Source organism: Balaenoptera physalus (genome assembly GCF_965194825.1).
Source record: "Balaenoptera physalus genome assembly, chromosome: 11".
Taxonomy (NCBI): Eukaryota; Metazoa; Chordata; class Mammalia; order Artiodactyla; family Balaenopteridae; genus Balaenoptera; species Balaenoptera physalus.
In genome coordinates this window covers 6,637,895-6,664,530 of record NC_138896.1, presented here as the reverse complement: position 1 = coordinate 6,664,530, position 26,636 = coordinate 6,637,895, and the positions used below count along the sequence as shown (strand labels likewise).

The window sequence follows — 26,636 nt, the reverse complement described above, 5'->3', positions numbered from 1 at the left end:
ACGTTGGTCCACCAGAGACCTCCCAGCCCCATATAATATCAAACTGTGAAATCTCTCCCAGTGATCTCCATCTCAACACTAAGACCCAGCTTGACTCAACAACCAGCAAGCTACAGTGCTGGACACCCCATGCCAAAAAACTAGCAAGGCAGGAACACAACCCCACCCATTAGCAGAGAGGCTGCCTAAAATCATAGTAAGTTCACAGACACCCCAAAACACACCACCAGACGTGGTCCTTCCCACCAGAAAGACAAGATCCAGCCTCATCCACCAGAACACAGGCACCAGTCCCCTCCACCAGGAAGCATACACAACCCACTGAACCAACCTTACCCACTGGGGGCAGACACCAAAAACAATGGAAACTACAAACCTGCAGTCTGTAAAAAGGAGACCACAAACGCAGTAAGTTAAGCAAAATGAGAAGACAGAGAAATACACAGCAGATGAAGGAGCAAATAAAAAACCCACCAGACCAAACAAATTAAGAGGAAATAGGTCTATTTCCAGGCAGTCTACCTGAAAAAGAATTCAGAGTGATGACAGTAAAGATGATCCACAATCTTGAAAATAGAATGGAAAAAATACAAGAAACGTTTAACAAGGACCTAGAAGAACTAAAGAGCAAACAATGATGAAGAACACAATGAATGAAATGAAAAATTCTCTAGAAGGAATCAATAGTAGAATAACTGAGGCAGAAAAACAGATAACTGACCTGGAAGATAAAATAGTGGAAATAACTAACTCAGAGCAGAATAAGGAAAAAAGAATGAAAAGAATTGAGGACAGTCTCAGAGACCTCTGGGACAACATTAGGCACACCACCATTTGAACTATATGGGCCCCAGAAGAAGAAGAGAAAAAGAAAGCGACTGAGAAAATATTTGAAGAGATTATAGATGAAAATTTCCCTAATATGGGAAAGGAAAGAGTCAATCAAGTCCAGGAAGCACTGAGTCCCATACAGGATAAATCCAAGGAGGAAAATGCCAAGATACATATTAATCAAACTATCAAAAATTAATACAAAGAAAAAATATTAAAAGCAGCATGGGAAAAGCAACAAATAACATACAAGGGAATCCCCATAAGGTTAACAGCTGATTTCTCAGCAGAAACTCTGCAAGCCAGAAGGGTGTGGCAGCACATATTTAATGTGATGAAAGGGAAAAACCAACAACCAAGATTACTCTACCCAGCAAGGATCTGATTCAGATTTGACAGAGAAATTAAAACCTTTACAGACAAGCAAAAGCTAAGAGAATTCAGCACCACCAAACCAGCTTTACAACAAATGCTAAAGGAACTTCTCTAGGCAGGAAACACAAGAGAAGGAAAAGACCTCCAATAACAAACCCAAAACAATTAAGAAAATGGTAATAGGAACATACATATCAATAATTACCTTCACAGTAAATGGATTAAATGCTCCAACCAAAAACATAGACTGGCTGAATGGATACAAAAACAAGACCCGTATATATGCTGTCTACAAGAGACCCACTTCAGACCTAGGGACATATACAGACTGAAAGTGAGGGGATGGAAAAAGATACTCCATGCAAATGGAAATCAAAAGAAAGCTGAAGTAGCAATTCTCATATCAGACAAAATAGACTTTAAATAAAGACTATTACAAGAGACAAAGAAGGACACTACATAATGATCAAGGGATCAATCCAAGAAGAAGATATAACAATTGTAAATATTTATGCACCCAACATAGGAGCACCTCAATACATAAGGCAAATGGTAACAGCCATAAAAGGGGAAATTGACAGTAACACAATCATTGTAGGGGACTTTAACACCCCACTTTCACCAATGGACATATCATCCAAAATGAAAATAAATAAGGAAATACAAGCTTTAAATGATACATTAAACAAGATGGACTTAATTGATATTTATAGGACATTCCATCCAAAAACAACAGAATACACTTTCTTCTGAAGTGCTCTTGGAACATTCTCCAGGATAGATCATATCTTGGGTCACAAATCAAGCCTTGCTAAATTGAAGAAAATTGAAATCATATCAAGTATCTTTTCCGACCACAATGCTATGAGATTAGATATCAATTACAGGAAAAGATCTGTAAAAAATACAAACACATGGAGGCTAAACAATACACTACTAAATAACCAAGAGATCACTGAAGAAATCAAAGAGGAAATCAAAAAATAACTAGAAATAAATGACAATGAAAACACGATGACCCAAAACCTATGGGATGCAGCAAAAGCAGTTCTAAGAGGGAAGTTTATAGCGTTACAATCCTACCTCAAGAAACAAGAAACATCTCAAATAAACAACCTAACCTTACACCTAAAGCAATTAGAGAAAGAAGGACCAAAAAACCCCAGTTAGCAGAAGGAAAGAAATCATAAAGATCAGATCAGAAATAAATGAAAAAGAAATGAAGGAAACGATAGCAAAGATCAATAAAACTAAAAGCTGGTTCTTTGAGAAGATAAACAAAGTTGATAAACCATTAGCCAGACCCATCAAGAAAAAAAGGGAGAAGACTCAATACAATTAGAAATGAAAAAGGAGAAGTAACAACTGACATTGCAGAAATACAAAGGATCATGAGACATTACCGCAAGCAACTCTATGCCAATAAAATGGACAACCTGGAAGAAATGGACAAATTCCTAGAAATGCATAACCTTCCAAGACTGAACCAGGAAGAAATATAAAATATGAACAGACCAATCACAAGCACTGAAATTGAAACTGTGATTACAAATATTCCAACAAACAAAAGCCCAGGACCAGATGGCTTCACAGGCAAATTCTATCAAATATTTAGAGAAGAGCTAACACCTATCCTTCCAAAACTCTTCCAAAATATAGCAGAGGGAGGAACACTCCCAAACTCATTCTACGAGGCCACCATCACCCTGATACCAAAACCAAAGATGTCACAAAGAAAGAAAACTACAGGCCAATATCACTGATGAACATAGATGCAAAAATCCTCAACAAAATACTAGCAAACAGAATCCAGCAGCACATTAAAAGGATCATACACCATGATCAAGTGGGGTTTATCCCAGGAATGCAAGGATTCGTCAATATATGCAAATCAATCAATGTGATAAACCATATTAACAAACTAAAGGAGGAAAACCATATGATCATCTCAATAGATGCAGAAAAAGCTTTTGACAAAATTCAACACCCATTTGTGATAAACACTCTCCAGAAAGTGGGCATAGAGGGAACTTACCCCAACATAATAAAGGCCATATATGACAAACCCACAGCCAACATCGTTCTCAATGGTGAAAAACTGAAACCATTTCCACTAAGACCAGGAACAAGACAAGGCTGCCCACTCTCACCACTATTATACAACATAGTTTTGGAAGTGTTAGCCACAGCAATCAGAGAAGAAAAAGAAATAAAAGGAATCCAAATCAGAAAGAAGAAGTAAAGCTGTCACTGTTTGCAGATGACATGATACTCTACATAGAGAATCCTAAAGATGCTACCAGAAAACTACTAGAGCTAATCAATGAATTTGGTAAAGTAGCAGGACACAAAATTAATGCACAGAAATCTCTTGCATTCCTGTACACTAATGATGAAAAATCTGGAGGAGAAATTAAGGGAACACTCCCATTTACCATTGCAACAAAAAGAATAAAATACCTAGGAATAAACCTACCTAAGGAGACCAAAGACCTGTATGCAGAAAACTATAAGACGCTGATTAAATAAGTTAAAGATGATACAAACAGATGGAGAGATATACCATGTTCTTGGATTGGAAGAATCAACATTGTGAAAATGACTATACTACCCAAAGCAATCTACAGATTCAATGCGATCCCTATCAAACTACCAGTGGCCTTTTTCACAGAACTAGAACAAAAAATTTCACAATTTCTATGGAAACACAAAAGACCCCGACTAGCCAAAGCAATCCTGAGAAAGAAAAACGGAGCTGGAGGAATCAGGCTCCCTGACTTCAGACTATATTACAAACCTACAGTAGTCGAGACAGTATGGTACTGGCACAAAAACAGAAATATAGATCAATGGAACAGGATAGAAAGCCCAGAGATAAACCCACACACATATGGTCACCTTATCTTTGATAAAGGAGGCAAGAATATATAATGGAGAAAAGACAGCCTCTTCTGTAAGTGGTGCTGGGAAAACTGGACAGCTACATGTAAAAGAATGAAATTAGAACACTACCTAACACCATACACAAAAAAATTCAAAATAGATTAAAGACCTAAATGTAAGCCCAGACACTATAAACTCTTAGAGGAAAACATAGGCAGAACACTCTATGACATAAATCACAGAAAGATCCTCTTTGACCCACCTTCCAGAGAAATGGAAATAAAAACAAAAATAAACAAATGGGACCTAATGAAACTTAAAAGCTTTTGCATAGCAAAGGAAACCATAAAGAAGACAAAAAGACAACCCTCAGAATGGGAGAAAATATTTGCAAATGAAGCAACTGACAAAGGATTAATCTCCAAAATATACAAGCAGCTCATGCAGTTCAACATCAAAAAACAAACAACCCAATCCAAAAATGGGCAGAAGACCTAAATAGACATTTCTCCAAAGAAGATCTACAGATTGCCAACAAACACATGAAAGGATGCTCAACATCACTAATCATTAGAGAAATGCAAATCAAAACTACAATGAAGTATCACCTCACACCAGTCAGAATGGCCATCATCAAAAAATCTAGAAACAATAAATGCTGGAGAGGGTGTGGAGAAAAGGGAACCCTCTTGCACTTTTGTTGGGAATGTAAATTGATACAGCCACTATGGAGAACAGTATGGAAGTTCCTTAAAAACAATAGAACTACCATATGACCCAACAACACCACTACTGGGCATATACCCTGAGAAAACCACAATTTAAAAAGAGTCATGTACCACAGTGTTCGTTGCAGATCTATTTACAATAACCAGGACATGGAAGCAACCTAAGTGTCCATCAACAGATGAATGGATACAGAAGATGTGGCACATATATACAATGGAATATTACTCAGTCATAAAAGGAAACAATTGAATTATTTGTAGTGGGGTGGATGGACCTAGAGACTGTCATACAGAGTGAAGTAAGTCAGAAAGAGAAAAACAAGTACCGTATGCTAACACATATATATGGAATCTAAAAAAAAAAATGGTTCTGAAGAACGTAGGGGCAGGACAGGAATAGGGATGCAGACGTAGAGAATGGACTTGAGGACACGGGGAGGGGTAAGGGTAAGCTGGGACGAAGTCAGAGAGTGGCATGGACATATATACACTACCAAATGTAAAATAGATAGCTAGTGGGAAGCAGCTGCATAGCACAGGGAGATCAGCTTGGTGCTTTGTGACCACCTAGAGGGGTGGGATGGTGGGGGGGGGGGGAGGGAGACGCAAGAGGGAGGGTATATGGGGATATATGTATATGTATAGCTGATTCACTTTGTTATACAGCAGAAACTAACACACCATTGTAAAGCAATTATACTCCAATAAAGGTGTTAAAAAAAAATCATCAGCTCCTTGGAACATATAGAATAAAGGAAGTTGCAGAAAAAATTTGGAGTTAAAAAAAAAAAATAGCTCACCCTTAGGGCAGTGGAAAACCTGAATAGGAACATTGAATCAATCCCTGGGTATACCTCACTGATGGATTTAGATGATTGCTCTGTGTCATTTTTGAATTATGTAAGAGACGTATTTAAGAATACTAACTAAAAGCATATAATGCAGCATCAATATTGTAGATTTATGACAAGAGTCCTTTTTTATGTCTACCTTAAATAATATCTAAAACTGAGAATTTCGGTGAATTTTGAAGTAGAAGATAACCTTGTACTTAAACATACCCACTCTGATACTATTTATCTTCTATTATTGTGTATTTTATTTTGCGTATTGTGTTCCTATAGTTTATAATATCATGTGGTGTAGGTTTTACACAATGATTTGCATACACAGTAGATATATTTTAATTTCTAAGTGCTTCATCAGAATTAGAAAGAAAACGTCACTGTCTTCCAGCTTTAGCATTCACTACCAACTCTAAAAACTGTACTAGCAAGAAATTCTGTACTCAGAAAGTAAACCTACTGGGCAAGAGGTTAAGAAATATTCTAAACTAGATAATGCAAACAGGCTGGGTTTTTAACACCAGTCCACATCAATCTGAGGTAATTGTTTTAAATGCTGTAAATATTCATTTGATACCTCTACCATAGAATAAACAATTCCTTGCCACTCTCTATACTCCTGAGATTCCCAGAATACCATAAGGATTTATTTACTTCCTGTAAAACAGCAGGGGTCCTTAATCCTGTCAACAGATTATGGAGCTGTTTTCTCTTTGGGAGCAGAGTAGCAAGGGCCCCAGGCTTGGTGCTGGCGTTGTTTGGGAAATGCTGCCATCTATCGGACAGCAGTGGGCATTACATACAGGGCCCCGTGCAGCAGAAACCACAGGGCAGGCCAACTGCTCTGCAACGCGGTCAGTTCAGTAAATGAAGCAGTTCTTGGTCAATAAACAGGAATAAAAATAATAGCACTGGCTAGAAAATAAATTTTAGAAACTCCAGCTGGCAGTGCTCGCTACCACAGCTAATCCTTGGAGAAAAAATATGAGTTCTTCTGCGGTTACTCTCCTGCAGCTTGGATCCAAATCTGTTTCTCCATTTTTTTATTCCCCAAACACACACACACCCCCATCTGTACTCTCATCTAAAGGAGTGCAGTGTTATTAGAATACCACTACCTCCCACATACTTGCAAACAGATATGTTAATTCGTTAATTAAACATTTTTAAAAGCTGCCCATTCTGAATAATGACAGAAACCAAATTTGCAACCTACTCCTGACCTTCTTATATATAATTTTTTTCTTTAGACTTTTTTTTTGTTGAGTTTTGAAACAACACATGCTCAAAGAAAAAATTTAGAGTACAGCAAAGTGTTGAGAAGAAAAAAGAAATCATCAGAAATCCCTTCCTGCAGAATTAACTAGGCCAGGCCTATGAGACAGTGCAACGTAGTTCTGTTCAAAACACTGTACATTCTGATTTGACGGTTTCTCCCTTTTCTCATGCATTTGCAGTCCATACAGTAATACCATAAAGACCATTTTACTGTTTGAAAGGCCCTTGTATGTTTATTGAAAACACTTGGTCAAGCGCTTTCAGCAATAATGTCATTTGATGCCTACTTCAACTGTAGGAAACAGATACTGTTATTATCGTCTCTATTTCCTGAAAGAATAAATAGAAGGTTAGAAAGGTTGACTCACTTTGCTTAGGTTTTACAGATAAGTAAGCAGTAGACCCAGGATTCGAACACAGTTCCTTTCATCTGTGCTGGTATCCACTCTCTTGCGCCTTCCTTGTGGTCAAGGAATAGTGACTTAAACCTTGTTCTTCTTTGTTTTTTGTTTTCATTATATATCTGTGTGGCCTTGGGCAAATCATTTAACTTTCTTTTGTCTCAGTTTTCTCATTTTTTCAGCAATAACTTTAGCGTATATATTTCTATGTTCTTTTCCAACTCTAAATCATAATTCATCTTTCTTGCTGAAGACAGCAAAATTAAAGAGTCACAGATTGTCATTTGGCTAGAACTCTGAAGGTTCTTTAGTTCAGCTCTCTCATTTTAAATATGAAGGCGCTAATTAAGCTTGTGAGAAAAAAAAAAACCAATAGCTGAGAGGTTCTGTCCTCAGAAGAATTACATCCTATGTACCAGCACCTTGCAGGGGTTTTATTTCAGTTTGCTCCAGGCCCTCTGGCTCTTACCTGGCCAGCTGAGGGAAGAAATAAAGAGCAAAGAGGAAGCCTTGAGTGCCTTCAGTAGGCAAAATTGTAATATGGTAGTGGTTACTGATACAGACTACGAAGCAACCAGGAATCTCTAGACTTATAAGCCATTCTTAGGAATGAGACTTGGAGTCCAGAAGCTGAACCTCAGATGGGAGAGCAAGTTTGCCAGTGGCGTAAACAAGCAGGGATTCCTCCACACTACTGCACTGAGAGTGAAAAGAATATTACGCTTCCACCATGATTTATACATCTTTAGGTGCCCACAACATGGCTTAGTATAATGGCTTTGTTGTTAGTAGAGCTTGGAAAATACTCGCCAAATGAATGGTTTAGATACTATTCCATTTCTGTCTAGGAATGGAAAGCTGCAAAGAAAATTGCTTCAAACCTAATAAGGAGAAAAGGCTAGATTATTTACAGTATAACTTTTCTTGAATTCATTAAAGAGCTGATTCCTCAAGGCAGCCAAGTAAACCAAACTCAAAGATGCATAAACCCATCCAAGGAGAGATAGGACACACGAACAGTCTCACCTCAGTTGGAACATGAGAGAAAGAGGTGACCATTACAGAAGTGAGTGCAAAAGAAATAAGCAAAACATTTAGTGAATCCTTAAAGGCCAAGAGTGGGCTAGTGTGTTACTTTGGAATAGCTAAGGGCCCTAGGCACAAGGAGAATTTGCACTTACTTGCAAGATTTCTTTCCAAGGGCCTCTACAAGATCCTCAGGAGAAAGATGAGGACTGGGCAGTGAAGAAAGTGATTGGCATCGGTGGGGATACAGGTGTAAGCCCTGCCCACTTCTCTGGATAGTTCCTACAAAGCAGGTGCCTTAAGCCACTAGGGGAGGAGTAGAAGGAAATCAATCAGACTCTGGAGGCCATGGAAGGGAGCTCTTAGACACAGGCATGAGCCCATTGCCTTTTAGGAAATGGTTGGACCCTGTACCCCTGGGGAGGAGAGACACAAAACAGTCACTTTGGCTGAAAGATAAAATCTGAAAATCCACCAATACTAGATTAAGAAATACAGTTTAATCCCTTATGAATGGTTATTTTTTTATTTAAAAAAATAGTAGTCTATGCCTGAAACGAATAAAATGTTATATGTCAATTATATCTAATAAAGTTTTAAAATAGTAGTCAGTTGGCAGTAATGTTTTAAATGCTTATGATTTAATGTAAAATGAATAAGTTTGGTAGAAATCTATACATTATTAGTTCAGTATTTAAAAATATGCATAAAGAGAAAAAGACTGAAAGGACTTGGCTAATACTGGCTTTTAGGTTTTCCAACAAATCTTTACTCATGCTTTACTGAACTTGAATATGAATTAATTTCTCTTCTCTTGTCTGATATTTCTGTCATGTGCCTGTTAGTTTTACAACGAAAAAAATAGAAAGAAAAATAATTTTAAAAACCTTGAAAACCAGTATATTTCGATTCCAGCATTTCAATCCCAGCATTTCAGATATCTTTTTACTTTATTTGATGACTAGGGCACCGCAGCTGCCTGGTTATATTTTCCTTCTACTTCTCTGATCCCATCGCCTTGTAGTCCTTACCTGGTAAATTCCATCATCACAATTGCTTAGAATCAGAGAATCTCAGCTCAATTTCAGACCTCTCCTTTCTGTCTACATTCACCTCCTTTCTTATGGCTTTAAATATTCATATGATAATGACTACAAAATTTATATATTCAGCTAAGACCTCTCCCCTCACTCCAGGCTTTTATGTTCAACTGTATACTCTTCATATCTACTTGAATTCCTAAAAGATGCCTTGAACTTAACATGTCTAAAATTGAAATGTTGATCTTTTCTATTCTACCATCAAAGGCCTGCATCTTTTGCAGTCTTCCTTATTCTTCCATTTCCTCAAGTAACATACGTATATACATCTTGAGCTTTCATATTAACACTCAACCTAGTGTTTCAAAAACAAAGTAACTTAAAAATCAGGTAATTTCTGAGAAATAAGCATGCAATTATGAACGTATTGAATTCTCTAATGGGACGTCATAAACATGACAATAGAATTCTGACTCACATTGTAGAGATGTTTACAGGAAAGATAAAAATGCTTTTCAGAAAAAAAGTGTCTATTATTTTAAATGCTTAGTACTAAGGCTTTTCAGAACCTTCCTTGGAGGGGGGCTGAAGGGTGAAAAGGGGCTTTGGAGGCAACCAAATGCCCTTTAAAAGGACACTCCCTCCTTGTGCTACTTATTTTCTCTCATTTATTGATTTAACAACTATTACTTGAGCACCTACACTCTGTAAGGCATATTTTTCCTAACACTGGCGAGACAGGGATGGACAAAACCTACAAAGTTCTTGCCTTTATAGAGCTTATATTCTAGTGAGGAAGACAATAATCAAAGAAGTAAAATAAATATAAATTATAATAGGCAGTAAAAATGAGAAGAGGGTACTATTTAGATATCACTGAGGAGGGACACTTTGAGCAGACACCTGAATATTAGAGTAAAAATTTTAAATATTTTTTTCACAAACTGTCAAATTCACCTGCGTGGCTTAATAAGTTGTGGCAGCCCAACTGGTTTGCCATTGGTGATGGAAGTATTCAAGTATGAGCCTTCTAGATCTTAAATCCACCAGTTTACCACATGATTATGCAGAATAATTTTCTATTTTGCTATGGCATGGTAATGGGTGCACTTAAACCACCATGGCTCAGATGATACCCTTGAACTCAGGTGACCATTTCATTGGAAGATTTGGTTGTAACTCAGATTGTTTCATTCAACTTACGAGTAGTTTTTCATTTCATTTGATTTGGGAGGAATATTAGTCAGCCAAGTTCCGGGCACTATGATAGTATTCGTAAGTTGAGAAAATGAAAAAGGCTGTTTTTTTCAAGCATGTTTGAAGCATATATCTCAGAACTCTGAAGTCAGAATATTAGGCAGCTAAGTTGGACCTTTTGAATTAAACGTCTAAACATTATGCATTCCATAGTCTATTTAAATGACAGATAAGTGAAGGATGGCTTAAACTCCAAAAGAAGAAAAATTAGAGATAAGGTGTGAAAAGTATAATGTGAAAGTCTGAAAACACACATCTATTTATCTATCTATCTGTCTATCTATTTATCCATCTATCCCCACATACACTAACACACATAAATATGTACACACATAATATTTGTAACATATTCATTCATTCATTCATTCATTCATTATGCATATACTCTATATATCCTATGCTGTTATAGACAAATGACATGTATCACTGAATAAAAAAACCTTGCTCTCATAAAGCTTACTTTAGAGCAGGAAGAAATAGTAATCAGCAGACATAATCAACAAATACATTATTTAGCATATTAGGTGAGATCTGTAATGGAAAAAGGAAAAGTTGAACAAGAAAGGAAACTTAGAAGTGCCAGTATAAATGAGGGGGGTACATTTTCAAACAAGATGGAGAGGGTAGTGAAGGATGTCTGAATGCGAGTTATGCAACTAAAAATATTGACTATGCTGCAATGTTGTGTGATATTGATATGCATTTATATATAAAATATATTTATATTCCAGATTGACATATACATAATACATATATTCACCAACATTTATATTGAAAAAATGTTTTCTTTAAGCACTTAAATGTTCTCTTTAATCTCTTTTACATTTTTAGAAATAAAATATTCCTGATATTCACTTGAAGACACCCAATATTAACTTCTTAAAGATAAATGGAATAAAATATACATAAATAGTGTGCAAATTCTTCCCCAAACATGGCTTTTGTTGCTTAGTTTTAAAGGATAAGTTCATTTTTCTACACACAAATGGGAAAGGCCTCGTGATGGATGATATGTATCTGCCTTTGGAATTCAGATGTTGCAAACCTGCCTTTGGAGACAATAGTCTATGTGGCTGCCTGCCAAGAGAAGAACACACGTGTAACTATTTTCAAAGCCATTTTATTGGACTCTAGTTTCCTTCACTGCCTCTGTGTATAAGATAAATGTAAAGGGTAGAAATGTAGAAATATAGCAACAAACTGGTATAGTAAGTCTAAAACATACATGACTAAATAGTGTTTATACTAAGATTGAGTCAAATAAATTAATATTTTTGTCTTTGGTTAGAGGTTTTTAATCTTGGAGTTTACTTTTCCTCATAGCCTCCTTTATGTTGGGTAACTATTGTTTGTGTTGATGATATAACACATGCTGACACCAAATATCAATTCTAGGTAAATCCAATTAAGCCCCGAAGCAAAACAGCTGGATTAGCAGTCCTTGCATAAATGATTTTTCTTCCATTTACTTTGTTTTTTGCAAATGAGCCTTTTAATATAAAAAAATTTAAGCTATCAGCGTCCCCATTCCTTATTAACAGCAGAAGCCTAAAATGAATTCCTTAAAAGTAAGGGTTGAAGGTTCCCTTTTATGTTACTAATATGAATGTTATAATTAAAGCTATAAATAAATATGCCTATATTGCGTACGGACTTCCTGTTTGTGAAAGAGGGTTATCAGAAGCATATTTAGAGTGGTATCACAGTAAAGAATTTCCCTCTAAAGGCTAAGAAGCTATGTTATTTTTGCCCGTTTAGAGCTCTTTGCTTTCCTTCTCTATCCAGAAAAATAAAGCTAATAAATAAAATATTAAAAATTTAGCTAGTTAAGTATTCAAGATAATGGATTTGTTGCTATTAAATAAAAGTCCAAGGTAGAGACTTCCATGAGCAGAGAGGTATTTAGTTTCTTTCATTAAGAGCCGTGAATAGGTATCTCATTACTTTTGTAAATGTTTTGATGAAATGTTTTATTATTATGATGTCCTTAACAGCATGATAAAGATATATATGTGGTATGCAAAAAAGAAAGCAAAATGTAAATTACAGTTTTAGCTCATTGATTGGTTTTTTAAAATCTCAGTAGATTCCATTTGTTTAAAATATGATTGATGAAAGTTCTTAATTTAACTTATAACTAGGGTCTTTATTTGCATCTTCTCTTCTGGTATGGATAAAAGAAAATATTCTTAAAGAGAAAAAAAGACACTGCTTACTCTGAAGAATGGCTTTATTCTCTCCCCTCAGGGTCCTCATGTCTCTATGTCCACCACTTTAAATTATGTCATAAACCTCACCTGATCATATCAGGCCTCCACATTGAAAAGCCCACCTTAGACCAGACCCCCCAAAACTCATGAAATTTCTGCCCTGCCTCGTTAGAGACACTATTAAAACTCTGACAATATAGTGATTTACCTTATTGAAGTCAGAATTTTTTTTAACTATGAAACTCTTTCTCTACCGAATGCAGATGACCACCTTCAAATACACTGGATGTGCCACTGAAAAAGGAGTAAGATACAATCTTTTTTTAAAGCTTTATTTTTTAGAGTAGTTTTATGTTCACAGCAATATTGAGCAGAAGTTAGAGATTTCCCATATACCCCCCAACACACACACAGACACAACCTCCATCTACCATCCCCCATTAGTTACAACCGATGAACCTACATTGACACGCCCCAATCACTCAAACTCTATGCATCACTTTATAGTACAAATTTACTGTTGTACATTCTATGAGTTTGGACAAATGTGTAATAACATATATCCATCATTACGGTATCATACAGAGTATTTTCAGTGCCCTAAAAATCCTCTGTGTTCCACCTATTCATCTTTTCCCCACCCCAAGGCCTGGCAACCATCAATCCTCTTACTGTTGCCATAGTTTTGCCTTTTACAGAATGTCATATGGGTGGAATCATACAGTACGTACTTTTTTCAGAGTAGTTTCTTTATCTTAGCAATACACATTTAAGTTTCCTCCATGTCTCTTCATCACTTGATAGCTCATTTCTTTTTAGCACTGAATAATATTCCATTATTTGGATGCACCATAGTTTATTTATCCATCCTACTACTGAAGGATATCTTGGTTGCTTCCAGGTTTTGGAATTATGAATTAAGCTTCTATAAACATCTGTGTGCAGCTTTTTGTGTGGATATATTTTCAGCACCTTTGAGCAAATACCAAAGAGCATGGTTGCTGAATTGTGTGTGGTAAGAGTACGTTTAGTTTGTAAGAAAGTACCAAACTCTCTGCCAAAGCGGCTGTACCATTTTGCACTCCCACCAGCAATGAATGAGAGTTCCTGTTGCTCTACATCCTATCCAGCATTTGGTGTTGTCAGTGTTTGGGATTTTAGCCATTCTAATAAGTGTGTAGTCATCAGGATACAATTTTAGAAAGCTTTTTAGATATCTATTATTAGATTATGATAGTACCAAAAAAAAAATTACAGGTTTCATTATTAACCTTAAAATATTAGATAATTAATTTTAGAATAAATCAGAAAAGCATCTGGAAAAGAATGCAACCACATATAGGTCCATTTGACACTTAGTAGTGAGTTTCCTATTATTTGGTTAAATAGAAAATAAATCATAATTAAAATCTAATTAAGTTGAATCTTCAGTAGATAGTATTCTAGAAATACTTTTCTAAAATGTTTTTTATTCCACCAGAGGAAGAGGGGAAATAAAACTTTCTTTAAAGTTCTTTAGGAATGAGGTATAATCAACCAACCATTCCCTACTACAAGTTAAAGTATGTTATCTTGATAGGTCCCTCCCACAAGCTATAATGCTGGGTATCTTTTTGTTTTTTGGTTTTGTTTTGTTTTGTTTTTGTTTTACTTCATTTATAGGAATTCTCACATTGGTAGCTAAGGCAGAGATTTTAAAAATCAGCACTTTCATACCAAACAGTAAAATTTTTTAAACGTTTTGCATAGTTTTAAAATATACTATATTCTCAAACCATTTCCAAGATAAAAGACAATTTTGCAGGGAGAAAGTGATTATCTAATTTGGCAAGACATAGAAATTTCCAGCTGAGGCACATTAAAACATTTTTACAATTGCCTCAAAGGCAGAAAATTTTCACCATTCCTTTGACTATAAAAATCTGTCTCTACTGAACAGAAATGACCAGTTTTCCTGAAAAAATGTTAGAGTACATACATAAATAGTTTTTGTCCATCCAAAGGCTTTATGAAATATCTTCTACCCACTTCTACAATTTAAGTCTAATGTTGATTTTCTTTATAATTATTATTTAGTTCTTTTTAAGTTTTACTTGTAAATTAATAATTAAAACACGATCTTTAATTATACTATTTTTAAAAAGAAATAAGTTACAAATAGTATGCACTCAACAAACTTAATTATCCTTTTTGACAGTGCACTTAGTTTCAGGTAACTTTCACATGAAACCAAATATGTAACAATGCCTATGACGAGACAGGAAATTTCACATGGAGCTGAAACATATAACAAGAGAGTCAAATGGGAATGTGAGAAATAAAAATAAAATATTAAAAATGAATAATCTGTCTTACAGGTTTGCCAATAGGCTGGACAGGGCAAAGGAAAGATTCAGTGAATGTACAAATAGGTCAAGAGAAAATATCCAAAATGATGTAAAAAAAAAAAAGTGAAATAAAAATGAAAGTGAAATAAAAACATATTCATAAAAGTGAAATGAAAATATAGTTTCCCCAAGTGCTCTAGGACAATAGCAAATGGTCTAACATGCAAATAATTGGAGTTTCAGGATTAGAGGAGTCAAAACGCATGAGTGGTATTTCTGGTTTCAGTTCTAATATATAAAAAGCTTGGAAGGCACTATTCCTGTCCTTACAACAAGAAAAGCCTGGAATAACTAAAAATCACCAACTTTTCTTAGATCCATCAGAGAACTAAACAAACAGGGAAAACTGCCATCCTCAAATCAAGAAAGACAGGTGAAGCAAGAGCATCACAGCCAAGATAAGCTTACCTGAAAGAGAAATCACTGGAGTTGTAAACAGGTTGAAACAGTTTTATGGTAATTTTTATGAATTATTAGGGACTGAGTTTGGATTCACTTGAGAGTGAGAAATTCCTGGTGGCTGCAGTTTTAGGGGGAGTCCTAAACTCTTTTGTGGTTTTGACCTCAAAGAACTCCACCAAATTCTCACATTAAATGCCAAGAAAAATGTTCTTATGGCTTTGGCAGGAGGAGGAAAAGTAAACTTTGTGAACTATGCCCAGAGTGTTCTCCATAACAAAGATCTACTTGCCAGGGAACATGTCCTTACCTGAACCATATTCTACATGGAGGAAAGGCACTTTGTGATTCCAGTTTCCTCCCTCCTTCTTGTCTCACCTAAGGGAAGAATAGCTAAGGGAGGAATGAGTGATGGTCCCAGCCCAGGGACACAGGACCCCTAAAAGACTGAGGTTTGGTCATCAGGTTATAGAATGCCTTCTCTCTGCAACGCCTTGCCACCACACCAACAGGGCTTCAGTATAATAACAGGGCATTGCAATGGGAAGAGCTGTAAGACACGGACCTGATCTGAGTGGGAGTACTTAGAGCTTTTGCAAGGCAGTGGGAAAGACAACAGGATACTAGCAGACTCTGAAGCATTCATTAAACACAGCCCAACTCCCAGCCAGATTAACATAAAACCTCACACTCAAGCCCTATTTTCCTCAGTTCCTATTACTTGATGAATTATTTCTGACTTTAAATGAAGATTACCAGGCATGTTAAAGGTAAGAAAAAACATGCTGAAGAGACAAGGCAAGCATCAGAACCAAACCCTATTTTGACACATATTTTGAATTATCAGAGAAGGAATTTAAAATAACTATGATTAGTATATTAAGGTTGCTACTGGAAAAAGTGGACCTCAAGCATAAACAGATGGGTAATGTAGTCCGAAGTAGTGACCTATGAGAATCAAAAGGCAGTGCTGGAAACCAAAACCACTACGAAGGAAGAAGAAGGCCTTCAGTGAGCTCCTCTGCAGACTGGACATGGCTGAGGAAAGAACCAGTGAGCTTGAACATAGGTCAGTAGAAACTTCATAAACTGAAGTGCAAAGAAGAAATAAAATGGAAAAAGAGAAAAACAGAATATAACAGAAAAAATATGGGAAAATCTCAAAAGATGTAATATATGTATAATTTGAATTCTAGAAAGAGAGGAAAGATAGGAGACCAGAAGAAATATTTGAAGTCATAATGGCCAAGAATTGTCCAAAATTACTGACAGACACCAAAGCACAGATCCAGGAAGGTCGGCGAGCAACCAACAGACTAAATACCAAAAACCACATCTAGATATATCATATTCAAATTATAAAGAACAAAAGACAAAGAGAAAATTGTGAAAGAAGCCTAGGGTTGGGGATGAAACACCTTACCTATAGAGGAACAAGTTAACACCAACAGCAGCAGCAAGAAAGAAAAACTACAACACACTTCTTCTCAGAAGCCATGCAAGCAAGAAGAGAGTGGAGTGAAATATTTAAGATGTTAAAAGGAAAAAAAAACCACATAAATCTAGATTTCTATATCCAGCAAAATTATCCTTCAAAATGACGGAGAAATAAAGTCTTTCTCAGATAAATAAAACCTGGAGGAATTCAGCAGCAGGAGAACTGTCCTGCAAGAAATGTGAAAATTAATGATTCAGGGAGAAGGAAAATGATATAGGTCAAAAACTAAGAGCTCCATAAAGAAAGGAAGCGTTGGAGAATGAATAAATGAAGCTAGAATAAAATATTTTTTATTCTTGATATAAAAGATAACTGTTCAAGTAATAACACTACAATATATTGAGTGATCATAGCAAATGGATATCAGGTGAGGTTGAAAACCTGTGTTTCAGCCCTGACCATAGTAAATCACAGAGGCTCCCCTGGCAGCCCAGGCAGGGGAAAATTGCCCTCCCCACCCCACACCAGACTTGGTGCAGAGCCAGTGTGCCACAGACTCTTAAGGGAGTTGCAGCCAAGGACTCAGGCCCCTCTCCCCGGTCATGCTTTTGCATATTTGCTTTCCTAGCCCTGGTGATTTCATTCCTAGGTCTTTCTCTCAGAGGCCTTGGGCAAAGATCTTCTACAGGCACCTCTATGGAGGCCTCCTTATGGGAAGGGAAGGAAGGGGAAACCTTTCACTACTTTTCACTCCTCTGACCCAATACTTTTCCACTCCTACCCTTGCCCCTGACCCCAGGATCCATACTGCCAGAGACCTTTGTTCAAGGCTCTCTTTTTTTTGGGGGGGGGGGCATAGCTCATGTGTTACATTAAGAATATGCAGATTATGCCCTGCAGACTAAGGAGGTACACCCCCCCCCCCAATGGGGTCAGCAGGTTGGTCCCTCAGCATCTGAGCTTCCACTCTGGGGAAGAGTAAACCTCAGAGCAGTTTTGATTGAAGGTGCAGTTTTTATACACTCACACAAAGGAAGTAAAGTCACAAGATTTATCACTTGGACATCCCAGAAAAGGGGCGTAGGTGTACAGTGAGCCAGGGGAAGGGCAGTCCTCTATCCCAGGTCACAGGCAAGCAAGAGACACAGCACAGGGTAACAGGCATCTGTTACTTATAAGGTGGTTGGGGCAGAGGTCACTAACCTTCCATAGGTGGTTCTATAACTCTAAGCGGTTATTTTTGAAAGGTGACCCAGGAAAAGCAAAGCAAGACTTTGTGGCAGGAATCCTAAGCGCAGGTCCTTATCTAAATGTCCAGGCTCTGGGTGTGAGCAGGGCTGTCACACTGTAAAATGCTTAGGCAGTAACGCAGAATGGCTGCATTTTTATCACAGTCCCTTGACAGGAGATGAAGCCACATCTGTGCTAGCCCACCTGACCATCCACTGTTTGCAGTTCCATGGAGAAAAATGGAACAGGGGATGTCGGAGCTATCTCCAATTTTAGCCTCTTACTTATACCATCTCAAGTAAGTTATTAAAGGCTTAACTCGTTTATCTTGAGCTTGTTGCTTTAATTGGCTACTCCAACATCTGGCAGCTCAGCTTTCTCCCAGCTCAGTTGAGCTCCCGGTGGATGTAAAGGACAGATGTAAAATGAATGACACAAATATCATACAGGGAAAGAGGGATGCATGGGAACACTGTGTTACAAGGTATCTTTACTACAACTAAAGAAGTAGAGTGTTTTTTGAAGTTACAATTAGATTTTACAGACTATAAGGCGGCCACTGAAAGAAATTTTTTAAGACATATAATGATATGCTGAGAGAAGATAAAACAATCATATAAAATGATCAATTAAAACCACAGAAAGTATAGTAAAAAGGAAGGAAGAAATAAAACAAAAGCAACAAATATAAAAGAGTTACAAACATGGTAGATATTGATTTAACTATATCAACTTTACATGTGAATGATCTAAATATATCAATTTAAAGACAGAGATAGTCACAATGAATAGAAGAAAAATAAGAACTGAACTATATGCTGTACACCAAAACAACAAACAAAAAAGCCCACCACATTTCAAATAAAATGACAGATTCAAAGAAAAGGAAATGAGAGAGATATACTATGCTAACACTAACTGAAAAAAAAAAAACCTAAAGAGGAATATTTATTTCATACAAAACAAATTCCAGAGCAAGAAAAATTATGAGGGATAAATAGATCCATAATGATAAAGATGTCAGTTCCCCCCAAAATAATTCAATTATCTTTAATGTGTATGCACCTAACAGCAGAACATCAAAATATGTGAGGGAAAGGCTGATGGGACAGAAAGAAGAAATAGAAACATGAACTATTATATTTGGAGACCCCCCTTTTAGCAACTGAGAAATTAAGCAGGCAGAAAATCAGTAAGGATGGTTGACCTGAATAGCACTACCAATCAATGTAACCTAAATGACATTTATAGAATGAACGCTGTAACAGCAGAATACATATTCCTCTCAAGTTTGCATGGAACATTCGCCAAATTAAGCATCCTGAGTGATAAAACACACTTTAGCAAAATTCAACAAATAGAAATCATGAAGAGTATATTTTCAGACCACAAAGGAATTAAAGTAAAAATCGGCAACAGAATGATAATTGGAAAATCCCTAAATATTTGGAGATTGGACAACACTGTTGTAAATAACACACGGGTCAAAGAAGAAATCGCAGAAGAAATTTTAAAATATTTTGAAGTAAATAAAAATAAAAATACATCTTATAACGTATGGGATGCAAAAATAGCAGTTCATAGAGGGAAATTTATAGTATTGCATGTATTCGTTAGAAAGAGAAAAGACCTGAAATCAATAACCTAAGCTTCTCCCTTAGAGAATAAGAGGAAGAAGAGCAATTAAATTGAAAACAAAAAACAATAGAGAATAGCAATAAAAATAAAAGCTGGTTCTTTGAAAGGATTGATAAATTGGCTAAATCTCTAGCCAGGCAAACCAAGAAAAAGAGAAAAAAAAGACACAAATTACCAATATGAGAAGTGAAATAAGGGCCAACACTGCTGATCCCAGAGACATAAAAGAATAATAAAGGAATAATATGAGCAACTCATCTCAATATTTGATAACTTAGATGAGATGGACCAGTAACTTGAAAGACAAAAACTACCAAGTCACAAACAAAGTGAAATAGATTATCTAAATAGGAGCATACACATTAAAGAAATTGAATCAGTAATTAATAACTCTCTAAAAAGAAAGCACCAGGCCCTGATGGTTTCAGTGGAAAATTCTACCAAACATTTAAGGAAGAAATGACAGCAATTCTCTATAATCTCTGAGAAAACACAAGCAGAGGGAACACTTCCTAACACAATCTATGTAGCCAGTAACATCCTAATAGCAAAAACAGAAAAAGATGTCCCCCAAAAGGAAAACAAATCAGTTCCTTCCATGACCATAGATGCAAAAATATCAACAAGATATTAACAAATGAAATCCAGCAACATATAAAAATGACAATACACCTTGACCAAGTAAGATTTATCCCAGGAATGCAAAGTTGGATTAACACTAATAATTAATATAATACACCACAGTAATAGAATAAAAGGCAAATCCACATGGTGATCAAAACTGATTCAGAAAAATAATTTGACAGAGACCAAAAGCTTTTCATGATAAAAACACGCAAGAAACTGGAAATGGATAGACCCATCTTTAACCAGATGAAGGGCATCTATACAGACTCACAGCTAACATCATACTGAATGGTGAAAGACTGAATGCTTTACTCTTAAGATCAGAAACAATAATAAATGTGATACATTGCACTGATAGAAGGAAAGCTAAAAATCACATGATCATCTCAACAGATGCAGAAAAAACATTTGACAAAATTCAACATCCATTCATGATAAAAACTCAGCAAACTAGGTAGAGAGAGAACTTATTTCAACATCATAGAGTCCATATATGACAAACCCACAGCTAACATCAAACTCAACGGTGATACCTTGAAAGCTTTTCCTCTAAAATCAGTCACAAGAAGAGGGCGCCCACTTTTACCACTCTTATTCAACATAGTACTGGAAGTCTTACACAAGTCAATCAGGTAAGTTAAGTATGAATTTTCCATATGACTCAGAAATTCTTCTTCTGGGCACTTAACCAAGAGAAAGGAAAGCATATGTCTGCACAAAAACATGTATGTGAATTGTCAAAGCATCATTATTTGTAACAGCTAGAATTTGGAAACAGCCCAAATGACCATCAACTGGTAAATATATTAAAAAACTGGGGGTATATTCATAACATGAAACACTATTCCAAAATAAAAAGTAATATGATATTAACATATGTAAAACATGATTGAATTTCACAAACATGATGCTATGTGAAAGAAGTCAAACATAAAAGATCACATACTATATAATTATCATTACATTGATATGAAATTCTAGAAAAGACAAAACTATGCAGTGAGAAAGAAGGTAAGTCCTCACCTGGGATCAAGAATGGAAAAGGGGGATCGAGTGCAAAGGGACAGAGGGAAACTGTAGGGGGAGGGAACTGTTCTATTCCTAATCGTGGTGGCAGTTAAGTTGTACAAATTACCAAAATTCATCAAAATGTACACTTAGTATGTTGAATTTTAATATATATGCAAACGATGCATTAATAAAAAAAGTGAATAAATGAAATATAAAATATATAACCTTTCACATAAATATCTCCCCAGTTAATTGCACTTGCCTTCTATGTGATATAGTAGCAGATGGTCTAATTGATGAGAGACATCTCTCTGCCACTGTGTTGTAATGCTCACAGCACCACATATTCTCTTAAAGTTTAGATCTAATGTCACAAAAGAAAGCAAACTCTATCAATTATTTCTACTTCTCATACTTATTTAACTCAGTCTCAAATTAAGAAGTCCAAGGCCAAGATGTTCATAGTTTTAAACAGCAGTAGCCAATATAATTGATGCATTAGCAAGATAATGTGGCAGAATTTGTAAGAAATACAAATATTTAACAACTGATCTCTTATCCAAACGATCTGACATTCTACTGCTGGCAAACAGAGGTGTGCGTTGCTACCTATATATTGTAGTATATAATATGTATGTTAATACAATCAAGATATGGACTAATTACAACTGTAGGGAAGATTGATGAAGTTTGAATTTTAATTGAGCCTAGAAGTGTTGGTGGGATTTAACCTAGACAAGGAAGATCATTCCAGATAGAGGAAACATTGTGAGAAAATCCCAAAGGTTTATTTCACAATATTCGCCTAGGCAATGATGTTTTGCTTGGTGTGGGTGAAGCAGAGAAGGAAAAAATGAGTACGTATGAGAAGATAACCTAAAACCTGAAGATAAGCAGAATTGATTGTATGGTAACAACTTTAGAACTTTTGATGTAGGCGATGAAACCATGTAGCTTTGGGAGAAGGGTAGGCATACTCAACATGATCAAGTCCATATTCTCAGGAAAGGAGAAGGATGAATTGCAGCAAAAAACAAAACAAAACAAAAAAACAAAAAAGAAGTTAGAGAAAAGAGTTAGGAGACTTGAATAAGAAGAGCTACCGTGGAAATGGGCAGTTTGGCAACTATGCTGATTAAATCTAAGGGTGCAAGCTAGGAGGAAGTTAATGGATAACACAAATATTTCTAATCTAGGTGAGAATTTAGCAATTAGGACATCTTTGGTCCGATTAAAGAGATAAGGTATACACACATGAAAAATTAAATAGCAAGGTAAGAAATGAATTTTTTAATTGCATCTCATATGATCCTATAGAGTTGTAGCTCCTACCTTTAGACCCAGCTCTGACCTCAGCAAGTTCCTATTAAAATAATAATGTAGTGCCTACTTTACAGAGTGGTAATTTTAGTCATTACCTTATTCTAGTAACAACCCCAAGATTAATAAAATCATGAACTTAACAAAATTGAGATACAGTACTTTTAGTTACTTTGCCAATTGATTAGACATGCTCTGTGGTTGAATATCTGTGATTAAAGATTTTCCTTCAGCAAAAATTACAGACTTTTGTAATAACTTACAAATCCAAAAGTTTTCTCTGTGTACACTTTCAAAATTAGATTTTCCCCTTTACATGAGAAGAATGCTAACAACATCCTCAAATTTTCTTAAAGGCTTGAGTCCTATCTGTTTGCAGGTATGTAAACAGTACGTGCTTGTGAAAAAAGAAAGATATCTTCTAGAAGGAAAAAGGATGAGGAAAACCCTCCAGAGAGATAATTAATAGAGAAATGGTCCCACAAATTCCAGTGGGCTCCCTCTCATTTTGCTCTCTGGTATACCTCTTTGCAGGGCAATATTTATTCTGCTGAATCTGTAAATAAACCTATCATGTTAGATCCTGTAATTATATTGCACATTGATTAAATTTACAAAGTCTTATGTATTTATTTCTATGTTAAAGTTTCTAAAGCACTTGTGCACTGTTATAACACTTCATTTATGTGCACACTATTCGTCTTTAAATGATAAGACTTACTGATTATATGGCATTGTCGATTTTTTGTATTTTCTAAAATAATCATACACAACTTTTGTAAGTATAACAAATACTATTAAAATTGAATATTTAAATATTTATAATAAACACACGTTTTTAATTAAAGCAGATTTACAACCTTTTTAATGTGAATTATTATATTTAATTGAAGTTATATTCAGCAGTTTATAGATAGAAGAAAAAGTTGAAGGAATAAATATATTACTTAACGTCCCCAAATAGTAAGATTCAAAATAGCCAATTGAGAATGGAGTTTGCCGCTCCTTGTTGTCACAAAAAAACAAGGAAGGAAGAAGGGAGAAAGGAAGGAAAGGGGGAGAGAGAGAGAAAGAGAGAAATCAGAGAGAGAAAAGAGACTGAAGAGAGAGGGAGGGAGGAAAAAGAAAGGCAGTAGGAAGAACGAAAAAAATAACTTTGAAAATAATAGTTTAGGGAATAAAAACTGTATAAATAAATAGAAAAATCAATCAGAACGGTGGCTGCAAACATAAAAGAAATCCCATCAAATTTCTAGGAGATGAGTACAGTATGAATGAAATAGAAGAAGTAACAACATAAAGAAGTCTGCGTCAGAAGATATAACATGGCAAGAATACTGGGAATCTCCAGTCCTGAAACCAGTAGAAAGAACCAGTGAGCAAGCGTGAGAAATAAGGATGGAAACAAGAAGGTAATTAAAGGTCTATGTAAGAAAAACTGACCCTCCCTATCCTACAACAGCCCTCACCCATTCACCTACCCTGGTGTACAGAACACAAGAATGAAATTTACTCTCAGACAAGCAATTAGAAGACTCTTCTCTGAAGCTGTTGAACAAACTAAACAGAACTGTCATAGTTAGTGTCGGTGGTGGACATATTTACCACCCGTTCCCCATCTGCTCACTAAGTAAAAGCCAGCCACTGGCCAAACACTGCCCATGTTTACAGAGATCCCAAATCAGTTCTCTTACTGCCTCAATTTAAAACATGAATGGAAAATCAAGGAACTTGTCCTGTAGCAAGAAAGAGAAGGACCAAAATAAATAGAAAAACTAACAAAAATTAAACAAGTCAGAAAAATAAAGTTTTAAATACACTAATTAGTATGATCAGGGAGAGTCAAGAGGATGTTTCATTCATAAATAAAAGTAGGATGCTCTCAAAAAGAAACAATAAAAGATACGATTTTTTTGAAAATAAAATAATAAGGGTCAAAATTTTTAAAATTTAATTCAAAGATTGCAAAATAAAATTGAGAAAATCCCCAGAATGTAATGCAAAAGACTAATAAAAGACATTTTGAGAGAAAAGGTAATCCATGGGAAAGGCCAGTATCTGCATAATAAGTCCCAAAATAGAGAATTTTAAAATGGAGAAAAAAAATTATCAAAGAAATAACAGCAAAAAAACCCAAAAAACAGAATTCAGAAAAATAGTAAGTAGAATCCATTGAAATCCACTAGAATTTTTTCACATCTGGGCATGTGGGACTTAGACCCTACTGGATGAACCTCCCCCAACCCCCTTGCAGACAATAACTATAAAACCTGGACTAACAGACAGTGAAGAGAGCAGATATATTCTGGCAGAAAACCCGTGCTTACCAGGAGGAGGAAGGCAGCAGGTTGTACAAATAATTACCATCTTTGAGGAGCTATGTTAGTCCTTTGGGCAAACAGCAGTGGCAGGGAATGCACATGGGAAATCCCAAAATCCTTCTGGCTGGGGAACCAGAACAATGAAACCTGGATACTATGAACACTGAAGAGTGTGGGGGAAATACCAGAAGGGAAAGAGCTGGAGCCAGAATCCCCAAACTCTGTCTTACTCACATTGCTGACTCATATCTGAACTATGCACGCATAGAACAGAATCACAGCAGTTTAAACAAAGCAAAAAATTTTTGAACTCTGATCCGTGTTGCTGTTCTGAAGGTTGCTATCCTGAATACTTAACATAAGCAGGCAGATTTTGGTGGAGTGGAAACTTGCTTGGAGGTGCACTGATGAGGAGCTTAGTTTCTCTATTGGCAATTTTTCCTTGAGGCTAAGAACAGAGAACACACAGCAAAGGCAAGAGCATACATGTGAATATTCTATTCTTCCTGGTCTGGTAAACAAGAAAAGAGAGGCCAAGAAACATGAATGCTGAAGAGCGTGAGGAATCCTGAGAGGAAAAGAGTCGGAGGAAGGATTGCTAAAGCAGTTTAATCTCAGCCATAAAAGCTATTTGCTACTATTATATATGGAATGGATAAATAACAAGGTCCTACTGTAGAGCACAGGGAACTCTATTCAATATCCTGTGATAAACCATAATGGAAAAGAATACAAAAAGAATGTATATGTATGTATAACTTAATCACTTCACTGTACAGCAGAAATTAACACAACATTGTAAATCACAATACTCCAATAAAAAACCAAAGAACTATTTGCTAAGACAAAAGAAAAAAAATACTTATCACAGAAAAATAACAGAATCCAGTATTCTCTTAATTTAGCATTAATGTGTATGATACAATTCAAAATGACCACAAAGTGAGAGAGTAGCACTGACATACATACACTACCAAATGTAAAATAGATAGCTAGTGGGAAGCAGCCGCATAGCTTGGTGCTTTGTGATGACCTAGAAGGGTGGGATAGGGAGGGTGGGAGTGAGGCTCAAGAGGGAGGGGATACCGGGATATATGTATACATACAGCTGATTTACTTTGTTGTACAACAGAAACTAATACAACATTGTAAAGTAATTATACTCCAATAAAGATATTTAAAAAAAAAATTACCCAACATGTGAAAAACTAAGAAAATAGAATACATTCCAAAGAGATAAGAAAATCATTTGAGTCCAACCCAAGATAAACCAGATGTTGCAACAAAAACTTAAAAGCAGCTACTAAAACCCAGTATGGATGTTTCTCAAAAAACTAAAAATAGAACTACCATATGACTCAGCAATTCCACTCCTGGGTATGTATCCAAAC

General features: G+C 35.9%; 2 long non-coding RNA genes across 11 annotated transcripts in view; one reads left to right on the top strand and one right to left on the bottom strand.

Moving 5' to 3' along the window:
* LOC309637994 overlaps positions 1-22,666 on the top strand; it is a 38,323-nt gene extending 15,657 nt beyond the window's left edge. Inside the window, exon 3 of the long non-coding RNA XR_014250931.1 lies at positions 11,496-22,666. This is a non-coding gene — a long non-coding RNA (uncharacterized lncRNA). The remainder of the gene's footprint in view (positions 1-11,495) is intronic.
* LOC309637979 overlaps positions 1-26,202 on the bottom strand; it is a 113,835-nt gene extending 87,633 nt beyond the window's left edge. For 7 of the 10 annotated variants that reach the window (XR_014250900.1, XR_014250901.1, XR_014250904.1 and 4 more), the window contains exon 1: positions 25,252-26,202. This is a non-coding gene — a long non-coding RNA (uncharacterized lncRNA). Of the gene's footprint in view, positions 1-8,522; positions 8,674-25,251 lie in introns of all 10 variants that reach the window. The other 3 variants (XR_014250903.1, XR_014250909.1, XR_014250902.1) reach the window with 2 other exon arrangements.
* Positions 26,203-26,636: the final 434 nt, after the last annotated feature.